The sequence below is a fragment of the Poecilia latipinna genome, unplaced genomic scaffold (genome assembly GCF_001443285.1).
Source record: "Poecilia latipinna isolate Pla-1442-1.1 unplaced genomic scaffold, P_latipinna-1.0 Scaffold287, whole genome shotgun sequence".
Taxonomy (NCBI): domain Eukaryota; kingdom Metazoa; phylum Chordata; class Actinopteri; order Cyprinodontiformes; family Poeciliidae; genus Poecilia; species Poecilia latipinna.
In genome coordinates this window covers 481,322-494,673 of record NW_015112903.1, presented here as the reverse complement: position 1 = coordinate 494,673, position 13,352 = coordinate 481,322, and the positions used below count along the sequence as shown (strand labels likewise).

At 40.9% G+C, this 13,352-nt stretch overlaps 1 protein-coding gene across 3 annotated transcripts in view; it reads left to right on the top strand.

Annotated features, from left to right (window-relative positions):
- The window catches only part of dusp8a (dual specificity phosphatase 8a), a 46,428-nt gene that overhangs the window by 20,837 nt on the left and 12,239 nt on the right, over positions 1-13,352 (top strand). The gene's annotated exons all lie outside the window — the stretch shown is intronic.

Below are 13,352 nucleotides of genomic sequence, written 5' to 3'. Positions count from 1 at the left end.
GCACAACCTTGTAACGCAAAGCCTGTCTGATGTGTTTTGATGTTTAAGCTTCGCTGGAGCTGTCTCCTCACCCAGCATCACTGCAGGAATTTGAAAGCTTATTTCAATCCTCTGGTCTGACTAGAAGCAGTTAGTATGCTGTCATAGTATCCACTAATCGCAGAAGGCTCCTCATAATTAGCTTTAATAAGCTTTCTGACTTAATATCCCCCTAATTGTGTTGGCTGTGGCCTTTTAAGGGACAGCGTCACACACACATTCACTACCCGAGGCTTATGAATTTGTCCCAAATGTGCCAGTGCAGAAAGGAGAGTGTAATCTGCCTCTGCCAGGAGGATTTGAAATGAGATGGGCAGAAACATACTGCTTCGGTAAATCTCTGCTCTGGTTTCCTCATCCCTATTCTCTTCATCCTCTCAATTTGCTCCTTCTGCTGGGAGATTAGTGCTTTTTTTTCATGAGTCATTGATGATTGCTGAGGATTGCCTCAAAGAACCCCAGGCTTCCAAAGTATTCTCTGCTTTTCGTGAGGGTGGGGAGGAATGCTCCAATCTTATATATAAATATATATAAAGTTGTCCTGTCAGCAACTCACACATCCTCCTCATTATCTCCACTGCTTATCCTTGCTTTTTTTTTTTTCTACTTCTGGAAGAAAAAAAAAAAGAGTCACACCTTTTTTATTTCTGCTGCCGCTTCTTTGCTGTTTCCACGACAACAAAGGCAGAAAATAGTCCCCAAGAAAAAAAAAAAAAATCCCAGCCAATAGCGTTGGCTCTTGTTTGGGTGCTTGTATTATTGGGGTCAGTGGAGCTGTCAGCCAGTGTCTGTGCATATAAAATGTGTAGGTTTGCGTGCGAGTACTTTGGAGGAGAAAGGAAAAAAAATAACGAGATTGTAACATACAAGGTTGCTTTGTAACGTCACGTGGAAAAAGTGCTGCAGTAATGTTTATGTGTCAGGATGCGGCAGGGATGTGAATGCCAGGAATAGGTAATGGAACCACTTACAAAATATTTTTGAAGACTTTATTGCTTGATGACTAAAAAAAATGTATTTTGTTTTCTTTTAGTTCAAGAGCCTTAATACCAAAATATCATACCAAGAGTTTTTATTACAAAAAAATCAGAATAGATTCTATCTAAAATGTATGTTAATCTATAGACATTTAATCTTAACTTGTGTTTAACCTTCACTAACTAGTTGTTGCTGCATGTAGTGATGACATTTTCAAATGTCTGCCTGGTCCAGCTACATTGAACATATGGTGCTCTCTAGCTCTGTTTTACTCTTCCTGCATTTTTCTGCTTGCTGTATCTGCAGAAAAGCATCTGAGAGGCAAAATTTTAGAAAGCTAAAATGTGAATAAATAAATACAGTTTTAATAGTAATTTTATTTTTAAATACTGGGTGGTCACTAGTCAGGCCCACGCAAACTGAAACGGTGCAGTTATGGTCATCAGCTGATGTTTTTGTGCTTCTCAAAAATTAAGTCTGCACTAAACTATAGTCTCCATACCAAACAAATCCTGACAGTTTTCAGTTTTTGTTCTTGCAAATAATAGATTGATTTTCTTCTGAAATTCAAACCCCGCCTTTAGTTTGCAAGATGATACACTAATACAGCAAAATACATGGCAAAATGGAGAAAAAGTGTCGCTGCAGCTCCAGCTTACACTTTGTTCTTCCTGACCCCTTCTTTGTTTGTCCTCACCGCTCAGCTTGTGATTTATGACACTGATATTTCCTCTGATTGGTTCATAACTGATTGGTTTATCATTAACTTCACATGCACTCATTACTCACTGACACACAGCTTATGTGTTGGTTTAAAGGAAAATTAAAATGACAAATGATTAAACAACATCATTAGGAGAAATTTTATTTGACTTATAGCTTTGGGTGGTTAACCCTTTCTGTCATAAGTTTTTCTTTATTTATATTTACTGCTTACATACAGTAGATTAGTTCATTTTCCAACTAGGTTACGTTATTGTATATCATGAATCTGTTTATTTATTGATTTGAGGCTCACTATTTATGAGGAGGATACATTTCAGAAACCAAGAGATGGCAGATGAACCCAACCATGTGTATTTGTTACACATCAAACCCAGTGGAATCAGTGACGTCTTACTGAGTCTGTTTCCATTCATAAAATACCCATATAAATAATCATCATTACAACTGTTTAAAATGACATACCGCTTCCCAAGCGAGGATGACGCTATGTGACCTTATCCCAGATTATCTCTTTGGGGTTTTTGTTTTGTTTTGTTTTGGTTTTTTGTTAAAGATAAATAATCCCGACTCTGACTTGACTCTCGCTGTGTAATTAGTTTGAAATATGTATTTGCTCAGGATGTGGTCGTGGTGACAGTTGGAAAATGTTACAGTGTGCTTGTAAATCCAAGTGTGCTCGAGGGTTAAGTGTTTGTTTGAGCACTTTATTGATTGTGTGAAAGTGTTGGTGAGAAACATGTCTCTCCCAGGACAGCTGTATTTTTACCACAGTGGTGATCTCACCCACAAGGACCTCAGGCTGATGAGTTTTGCTTCTTTTTTTTTTTTTTAGGGTTTTGTCTTTGCGTGTGTGTGTGTGTCTGAAGGGGGAGAGCTCCACTTTGTTTGGGCCAGCTGCCTCCCAAGTGGGTCTAAAGTTTGTATGTTTCCCACTGCATGCTGCCGCACTGTGCAGAGCCTGGTGGTGCGTTAAAGAACACCAACTGTGTAGCGTCGACATGCGTCCGGCCGATGTGAAGCATTTTGATGTCGGCATTCGGATGTCATGTTCTAGTTTCAGCGGATGAAATAAATAAAGAGTCCTAAAACAAGGAGAGGTGATGATAAAAATAATACATTTAAAGCACTGCACATGCTTTTTTTTTTAGCAATTCAACATTAAAAATCAAAGAAATGCAGAGCAATGTAAAGATTCAGATCTGTCATTTAGCAGGAAATGAAGGTGTAAGTTTGTGGGCGGCGGTGCAGATCTGCAAGATTGTTCTAATCCTTCCCTTCACCATCTGTCAGGGCTTTTTTAATGTGATTACCACAGCGTCGCATCACGGGGTCAAAAATCTGAAGAGCAAAAGCACGTTTTGAATCAACATCCGCATGGAGAACCGTTTCAGCTGTCAGTGAAAAACGCAGCCAGTTTAGCAGAGTAATAAAAGTATCAGTGGCCTACACAGAGGAAAACATAGCTGCCGTTATCTGAAATGTAAGAGTTTTCCTATTTTTACTAGAATATTAGCAAACGCTAACGATGACTAGCTTTTAATTTGAAAAACTGCAACTTGAAAGTGCAGTAAGCCCGACCAATCTGAGCAGAGGAGATGCAGTAATGTTGAATCACTTAAATCCTCCTGTTCCTCTCTTGCTATTTTACTTTAATAAGACAACTTTTTATGTTTTGCTTTTATAATTCTTCCTTTTACCAATCCTGATTTGTGATTAGGATCTATGCATGTTTTTTCCCTGTATACCACAGTTTACAGCCCAAAGCATAAATTTTCTTGTGGGAAAAAAAAAATAAAAATAAAAAACAATCGTATAATAAAAACATACATGAGGTCTCGTCCAATAACAGCGGTTATTGTTCTGTTCTGCATGACTTTGAGAACAGCGGTTGGGGTGTTTGCTAACACACTACTTCAAAGGCCCGATATTGAGCAACACTAACGTTGAAAAAGTTTACTTTTGTCTATGATTCATGAAACGGCTGCACGGAAACTGAGAGTCTGACAGTTATACTGAACGAGTTTCAGGAATTTCTGGTCGACGCAGAGAATTCACTCCTGAAGAAGTGGTTCGGCGTAGTATTGATTTTAGGGTGTGCACACTTATGCAACCAGGAACGTGCAGAAAGCTTTGCTTTCTCTTGAATTGTGTAGGACATATGTCTACAATGAGAAACACTTTCTCGGTTTTATGTAAGAAAAAGTCTAGCATTGTAACAGGGGTGTGTAGACTTTTTAAATGTGTTTTGGAATAGTAGCTGAAAAAAAAAAACATTATCCAATACCCTTGCTGCAAGGCAACGGCGCTACCAACTCAGCCACTGTGCAGCCTGTATTACTTTATAATATATTTTTATATTTAATTATATAAAAGTGTATGTATTTATTGATTTTGCAGCGTATTGGTCTCCCATCAGGCAGACAGATCTTGTCAAAAGTGTCAGAAACTACCACAGGACACTGACCTACTGCTGAGATCTATTTGGAGATGAAAGGTTGTTTAACTCAAAAACACACATCAGGGCTGTGCTGTGTGGGGCTTCAATGACATCAGCCTAAGGTGTGACTTCACAGACGGATGTACAAAGGTCAGTTCTGTTACATGTCATGTCGCCGCTCTGGTGTACAACTGGGTGGTGTCCTGTTTGTGTATCTTTGCATCTGTGTGTGTGTGTTCCTGTGTGTGTGTGTGCGCGCATCTGAGAGAAGCTGAAGAGGTGAGGTAATCATAGGAGGCAGAAACTCACAATGAAGCCGTTCACAGAGACATTCCAGGGAGCCGCATAAGGAGGTCTTTTTGTGTCCCTGTGTGTGTACGCAAGTGCATCTTGCACTTTTCACCATGAATATGTGCATATGAAGTGGTGCGTGTGCACGCGGATGAGGCAATGTTTGAGAATACATGTGTCGGATTAAGGAAAAGCACAAATGAGAGCCGTCGAGGAGATGAGGTAATACTCCTCTTTACATCTTTGAATGTGTGCGCGTTTCACAAAAGCGTTCATCTGGCTACTTTCATGTGCATTCAGAGTATGGCCAGAGATCCTGTTTAATGAGACGAGGTTTCTTCGATAGACACTGAAGCACGGAGAAGTGTGTTATTGTTCCTCATTCCTGCAGGATTTCTTCCAGGCCTGCATGCACCCCTGCAGAGTTGGATTTAAATTTCCTCTAGACATATTTTAGCCACAGTCCTGATGAGAGGATTCAAACTCATTATTGTGTTCCTCAGATCTATTTCTTCATACCTTCTGTTTCACAGCTTGTGTGACTTAACTTCTGGATCTCCTTGTGCCCCCCCACGCACCCGTCACCACTTTGCTTTCTCTTCCATCTGAACCCTCTCTGTTACACTGAGGGGAGCTCCACAGATCAATGATTTCATAGAGAAGGAGCCAATGGTGCCATTAGGAGGTGAGCTCACCATCCTCGGGGAGATCTGACACATTATTCTCAATGATCTGGTGCACCTTTCCCATCTCTCTGTCCTCTCCTCCTCCACCCCCCTCATCTTCCACCTCTCATCCCCTTCTCCTCCTCCTCCTCTTCCTTCTTCCTCTCCTCTGTTTCATGGTGCTGAGAACAGAGCTCTATTTTTAGGCCCAGACTCCTGCGGTCATCACATCTGGCGCCAGTGGCCTCGATGCTCTCACTCTGGCCTCTAGATACACACACACACACACACACACACACGCACACACACATACACATCAGCCCCAGCCCCACCCCTATCCGTAACAAGGGCCCACAAAGGTCAAAGTATATGAGCTACAAAATACCTATGACATCACCTGGCTGCTCTGAGAAGTGTTACAGGCTCTGAGGCGCATTGGAGCTGAAGAGTGACATAATGCTGCTTTCTGCACTCAGTCTGCAGGTATTCACTGTGCTCCTTTTTTCTTTTTAATTGTTGCCTCACAAACACATCCCAATAAACCTGCAGATGCACACACACACACACACACACTGAAACACGCAATCATGTAACGTCGGTTTACGGAGGTGGTGATCCTAGTTTTATGCAACAGGGTTCAGAGATTCTGCCCCTCCACCCCCAACCCTTCATCAGTCTCATTGCTCTCACATGATAAGCTTGATGTAATCATTTGCTCCTTCGCTCCTTCTTTCCCTGAAAACTGGAGAATAAAACAGGCCTGTGTGTGCATGTACGAGCACCATATGATGTGTGTGTGTGTGTGTGTGTGTGTGTGTGTGTGTGTTTATGTGAGCCATTGCCAAATGTTTCCACCATGACGTGATCTCGCTGCATTGCTTGCCTCTTGCTCTTCTTCTTCTCCTCTTTTTGCTTCATCACACAGTCTTTCACTGGCTTGAACAGGCCTTGTACCACACAATCACACAGTTATATGTATGCAGGCACGCAAAGCAGGAAAGCTTTAGTTTTTTTTTAATTATTATTATTATTTCATGTAAATAAGAAACATGCTTTATGGTGGTAAAATGCTGGTCTTATGTTTGGGTAGTCATCTTAAATCCTACTGCAACTCTAAGGCCCTGGGGTTCTAAGAGATGAGTGTAAAAGTGACAAAAATATCACATCTTAAGTGTTGTCCAGCAGCAGTAGCTCTTAAAAATGTAGCTGCCCTGTTGAATGAGTGAAGTGCCCTAAATACTTTGGATGTAATGCTTATACAGTCCATTCATGGCGCATACCTTCCTGCTTTTGAAATCTATCTAGAGGCCTTTTAAGCATCCTAACCCACCCCGTCTAAGCATTTGTCCTACATGGGATATAAATAGTTTGTTTAAAGCGTTACTAGGTAGTGTCAACAGAAGCTGAGGCTGGACAGCTAAGCTAACCCGGGACCCTGGTCCACCCCATCAGCACCTCCATAACTCAAACCTCCTCATGAGCGCGGGCCAAGTGCTCTGCTCTTTGTTTGCTGTGCCGTGAGTTTACCGCTGCAGCCTTCCCGCTGATGCCTCTGACAAACATGTGGAGTGGAAATTTCCAGAAGGAGCAAGAAAAAGGGAAAGGAGAAACTAACAATTATGCTGATTTATCCTACTCATTCCTGGCCTGCATCCACTGAATTCCTTTCATGCTGGGACTGCCCACGGCAGTTCCTCTCATACCGTCATTCCCTGGAACAATGGTGGATTCCTGTTTATCGCCGTGCCGGTTTTGATGCACTTTATCTCTGGTATGCTATTGCGCTGCTTTCCTACCCACTCATTTTGTTGTTGTTTTTTGAAGAGTTTTCATCTGAATTTGCCTCACACGTTTGTAAAGTCTTTCTCTTGGTAGGATTCTGAATTGCTACACTTTAAATGTATGTATTTTAATAAGCAAAAAATAAAATGAAACGCTGGAAAATTAGCAACACCTTGTTTAAAGACACACAGTGGTGGCTTTTGGTTGACTGCATAGAACTTTTAGGGTTAACGCTCTGGATCTGTGGCTGTTTCCTAATGATTAGGAGAATATTTTCCATTGCAACAGCAGCAGGCTAATTTTGGAGTTCCAGGGAAGCCTAGAGCTCCAGGTTCAGGAATGCAGCACAGAGTTTTGTGATCATTCTTCATCCTCTGGTTATCTCCTCCTCTGCACATACACTTATAAACACACAAAATGTCAGCCGTACACAACAATGTACACACATTCATAGAAGAAGACGGTCCGGCACAGAAAGGTCGCTTCCCCCAGTGTTGTGCAACCATTTCCTGTTTCTGATAAGGGAACATCAGGGCTCCCCGGGGTGAAAGGGAGACGCCTAGAGAGATCAGCGTGTACAAACACAAATTTACATCTCGAGAATGTGCTTGTCTACATGCACTTAATTATTTTTCCGGACCGAGCAGGGAAGCTCCAAAGTTTCCCATCGAGCTCCAGGAATGATTTACCAGCGTGATGTAGGCGTTGGCAGGCTGCACACACAGACGGCTTGTCCGGTTCCTTTCACTGCATCACGTCATTTCTTTTCTATTGTTCTTCTGTGGCTGACAGCATGATGTCACTGCCGTGCTGTGGATGTGACACATTTACACACATGTAAACTTGCGCAGCTCCACACGCTCAAAGGTGGGGTCAGAAAAGGCGACCTTGACCTGAAGTTCTGCAATACGAACCCATCTTTGTGTTTTCTTTGCCTGAATTCAGTTCAAAGCACTTGTCTCTGTATAAAAGTAACGTGTTCTGAAAAGTTTGTCGTTTGATTTAAATTTGTCCCTTCAATATGAGATTTCATCTGACAATAATATGCGTGGTGTTTCAGGAAAACACATTGCTGTGTGAAAGCTTTAAGACGAAGTTTTTGAGCTCACGTTAACTGAAAAAAAGCAAAAGTGAAGCAAAAGCCCTGCCAGGGTTTTAGTTTTAAATAATAGAAATTTTACTATAAATCTGCTTATAAAGTTTTAATCCAGTGCTGTAGTGTCAAAAACATGGACACAACAGCAATTTAAAAGCAGGGATTCATTATGAACTTATTCTGGGGTCATTGGAGATTTGTTCATGAACAATTTGTGGCTCCTGGGCTGTTTTGTGTGTTGGCGGGAGAGGAACCTGCTCACAGGCTGTTGATCCAGATGAAGACTTCTTAAATTTATTCAAGAAAAAAATGTTTGACTAATTAAATATTTTTATAATGGAAAATGTTCAGTAAAACAAACTATCCGTTTTTTTAAATTTCGTAGTACAGTATTTTATGGACTTGTCTTTCAATTTGTTTTTCAGAGTTTGTCTGGACCTGCAACTTACAGGCACATTCGGCTTGTATTTGTTTGTTTTTTTTGTTTGCTTTTTTTTCCTTTTTATGATGCATTTTATTGACTGATGCGTATTATCCTCCAGAGCAAATTGTAGTCCAGAAAATATGGTAATTAGGACCACATAAAACTAGAGACTTTTATTCAAAACCAGACTTGAGTATGCCATTATCTGCTTTTGATCAGTTTATTAAACTAGGTAGTAGTTTTCGAAGTAAGAGTGAAACAAATCCAGTTCTGACTTTGTGCGATAAAAATATTGCAGGCTTATTTAACTGTTGACCAGGTGAAAAAAAAATCACAATATAAATTTTGCAACACTTTTTTTTTCTGATATTATTTGAAAGATCATAATTATTTTCTTCTTTTTTTCATTTTAATTAAATGAAGGTAGAAATATTTAAGTATTCTCAAAGTTATAAATGACAGAAATTTCCCACTTACATGTCTAAATTTCCAGCTTTTTTATTCGTAATGAGCTGAACATTTTGATACTTTTAATGGTTAAATTAGCACAAAAGATCGCAGAAGTAGTTAAGACAACAAAAAAAAAAGTGGTCAGAAAAACAGTTTGCGGCAGGTGGAGCTCGAGTGCGAATGCTTTAGAGCGTCGACACAATGTGCTGAATAAATTTAGCAGACCGGTCAAACCACACATAGAAACACCCCAGTTCAGTCTGACACCGTTGTTTCTGATGGTAAGACAGGTAGACAGGAGAGTAGAGGCCCCATCAGAGGACCAGATGGCATGGCTTTCTCTGCTGTGGGGACAATGTGTGTGTGTGCGTGTGTGTGAGCATGGCTGCCTGCTGCGCCGATAGGAGCTAATTAACACTCAACTGATCCAAGACCAGCCTGGCTGTCTGAAAATATCAGCAGCAAAGGCTCATTACACTGGTCTCCTGTCAGCTCCTCCCTCTGAGAGATCCGTCCAGGTTTGGAGGATTATCAAAAAACTGGGCGTTGAAAATTATTAGCATTTCTGGAATTCAACTTATATCCTATTAATTCTGGTTCCACCCATCCATCCGTAGTTAAACCTTGACCACTGTAATGATGTCAGTCATAAACCCTGAACTAAATGTTTTGTATTTTTAAGGAACTAAAACTGACAACCCAGGAAATTTCAGTCTTTAAATGTAAGCTATCTTGACATGGAAAGACGTGGAGGAATCCTCGTTACTGTACATGCGTGAGAAAGAGGGGAACGTGTGTTTTCACAACCTCAGTGCTTTCAAATGTACGAATGAAGCCCTGTGCATCGCTGCTGGTTATTAGCATTTAGAATGAAACCTGTGCAGACAAAGTCACCTCTGGGGAAATCAGGGCTGAGAGGAATGTGAACACATTTTTAATCTTTTCAATACTCCAGGCTAACAGATATGTTTCATGCAGATTTTATGCCTTTGTTTTACTCTCACAAATCCTCTACTCGTACATTTTAAACCTGTGCAAACAACTGTTCTCTTTTTATTAGTCTCATCTAAAATAACTATAATAACACGTAAAAAGGTGAACGTTTAATCTTAACCAAACCAAAAAAAAAAAAAAAAAAAAAACCCAACAAAACAAAACTCCCTTCTGGTGTTTCATATTAGTGCACAAAAGCTCCTATCTGTCTTCACACACAACTGCACACCCACAACACCCCCAGCTGGGATTTTTAAGTACTTCATCTGGTTTATGAGGGCCCGTCTGGTTCTGAAAGCCCCCCTCGGTGCGTTTGATAGCTTATACCCGCTCCTGTTCGGTCTTTATGCGCCTGTGTGTGTGCGTGAATGTGAGTGTGTAAGCATATATCCGAGTGTAAACTAATTTCTCTCCAATGTGGCAGGTTTACTGGTGCAGTAGCCTCGGGTGCAGAGCTCCTCCAGGGGGTTAAGTTGTTTGGAGGGCAGGGGGTCTGCTCTTTGACTGATGTGAGCGGGGCCTCCCCTCCAGGCCGGGCAGACATAGATGAAGTCACTGAATGCATGAGCACGCATATGGTCAAGTAGTGCGCCAGTGCTCCATTTATCTGTGCACAGATATCCTGCGTGATATTTACTGGAGGGAAACGCTTTTCTTAGCTCTTCTTTAACTTATTTGCAGGTTTTCAAGTCGTTATCCTCCGTCAGATCAACCTTAGCAGAAGACATGCAATTAAGTCTTGACAAAGGCTTTAAAGGAACAAAGAGATCTTAGGTTAAGATGAGGAAAAAAAATGTTGTAAGGTATTTAATCAAACCTAATCATTTATCTTTTCATTCTTAATATTTCTCCCATTCATATACTCTTGCAAGTATTGATGTTTTTAAGTCCCGCGACACCACTGAGGTCTAAATCGTTATTTCTTCTACCACTTCCCCCACCTTCAATAGCTGCATCCATCCTTCCTCGTTCTCCCTTGGTGACTACCTCACCCCCGAGGCATGGCAGCTGTGTTCTCCTGAAGGCATTACATCACTGCAAGAGCAGCCTTGTTACTGATCCCCTGACAACCAGCACCATCAACACACACGCACACGCACGCACACACACACACACACACACACACGCGCATGCACACACACTTGCATGCACATACAAAAACACGTACACGTGCACAAGCAATTATGCTTGTATGTATTTGGAGCAAATATCTGCTCGCCCTTCGCCTGAACCCATACAGCAATGTCCTCCCAGTCTTCCTCTCACCTTTGCACAGTTGAAACTTTTCCTCCTACCCCAGCACATGCATGATCTAGAGTGAAAACGCACACATTAACTCATCATCCTAACCTACCGGATTCAGGCAATGACGTCTTCCTTTGCTGCGATATCTTGATAGATGATCTGAGGTGTAGGATGACGCTCCTGTTGCTGCCTGTCTCAGTTGAAAGGAAAATGTTGGGACAGGCTTTGACAAAATATTACAAGTGGAAAAAAAAATGTATTGGAACAAACTTTGCTCTTTATGAACTTTAACTGTTTTTTGCAAATAATGCTTTCTGCCGTACAGAAAAATTATGGATAAATGTCTTCACTTTGAGGAAACCCAGTTTGATTTTTGCAGAGAACATGTTTTTCCTCGAAAGTTGTTGTTGTTTTTTTCTTTATGGATTTCATATTTTTGGATTTAGCAATATCTTTCACAATAAAATAATTAAATCACTTCATTTATATAGAAAAGCAGGAGGAAGAATGAATTAAATGGATTTCATACGAACCTAAAAAAATGACGTGATCTCAATAAAATGAAATAATATATCTAATAATATGAAATACATTAAATAATAGCCACAAGTAGGATTGACTTTTAACCAACAACTAACTCAATAATTTCTGAAATTTGTTCCTCTCTTAAAGTTTTTTTCAATCACCCAAGCAGTGACGCATCTTGCTAATTTTCCTCTATAAAATAATTCCAGACACCTTTTCTGATTTCAAGACCCCCTACAGCCTTCACCCACCATCTCACTTTGTATCTCCGTCTCATGCTCATCTCCATTGCTATCCATGTCTGTTTTGGCTGTTCTCGGCATGTGTATGTGGATGTAAACTGTGCGTCGTCCCAGTAACAAACCCCACAGCATAGAAGCAGGCTGTAAATCTGAGAGGGAGCATCAGAGGAGGGGGTGTCCAGTACACCTATTTCTGTTGCAGCTTTGGGCACTTGTGCGTTAAATTAAAAAAAAAAAAAAAAAAAAAAGAAGCCTGGCTGTCATTTATAGCGTCTTGTCTGCAGTCCTCTAATTAACACACCTACTATTCTGAGCCTTGTTACCCCTCTGGGATCTGAAGAAGAACTCAAGCGTTAAAAACCAGATCCCGAGATCTGCTGTTTTGTGTTGTTGTTAGCTTCCCCTGTTGATGTGAAAGCTGCTTTGTCAACTGGGGGCAGGTGTGCAATCAAACTGAGATGACCGGCCATTGTGATTGTGGTGTAACGACCCTGGTTGACCACTGCGCTGCGCCAGTCGTGCCTCAGGCATCCGCAGATGGACAAAGTGTGTGTGTGTGTGTGTGTCAATGTCTCTGACACTCTGCATTTTTCACAAAGCTCATCATCAGCAAAGTGACCTATTTCCTCTTTCTCCCTGCCCAGCTGTTAAACAGAGGTTGACGTAAGGCTGCGTTCTCACCCATATATGATCATTCAGGGGTTCACAGCGATGAGATGAGGTCACTCGGTGTGCAGCTTAAGCCCCCGTCACCCAACCAAACCTCCCCCAACTCACTTCACATCTTTCATGAGCTTGATTGCCTTTTTGTGAGAGACAGATAATTGAATTTACTGAACTGAACTGAAAGATTGGAAGAATATTTGACAGTTTAGAGTGGGAAATTATTATTATTATTATTATTTTCTTTTTTTTTTAGATATTTGTGATCACTTTTTTAAAAAAATCAATGATAGATAGACCTCAAGTATTCAGGTACCTTGAACATATTCCCGTTTTGTCACGTCAAAACTACAAACGTCAGTGTGTCGTTAAGATTTTATGCGCCAGACCAACACAAAATATCAATAATCAAGAATCTTCCCAATTATTTCTAGAGTCTATTTGTGTTCAGTCCCTCTTACTTTGATACTGCTAAATAAAGTCCACTGCTACTCAGATGTTTGATTGAGAATATTGGGAAATAAACAGCAACATAAAGACCAAAGAACACAGCAGACAAGTCAGAGCTGGGAGAAAAAAATAAAAGGAGTGTTAGTTTCCAACATCTCACAGAGCTAAAAGCGCCCATCAGTCAAAGGTGGAAGGACTACAGTGGACGAGCAAAACAACAAAGATGTACGCATGCAACTAAAACGACAGCATCATGATGTGGGACGCTTTTCTTCAGTTGGTAGAAAGAAGCTGATCATAATTATTGTAAAGATTGATCTCTGGTGCAAAGAATCTCCTTCCACCA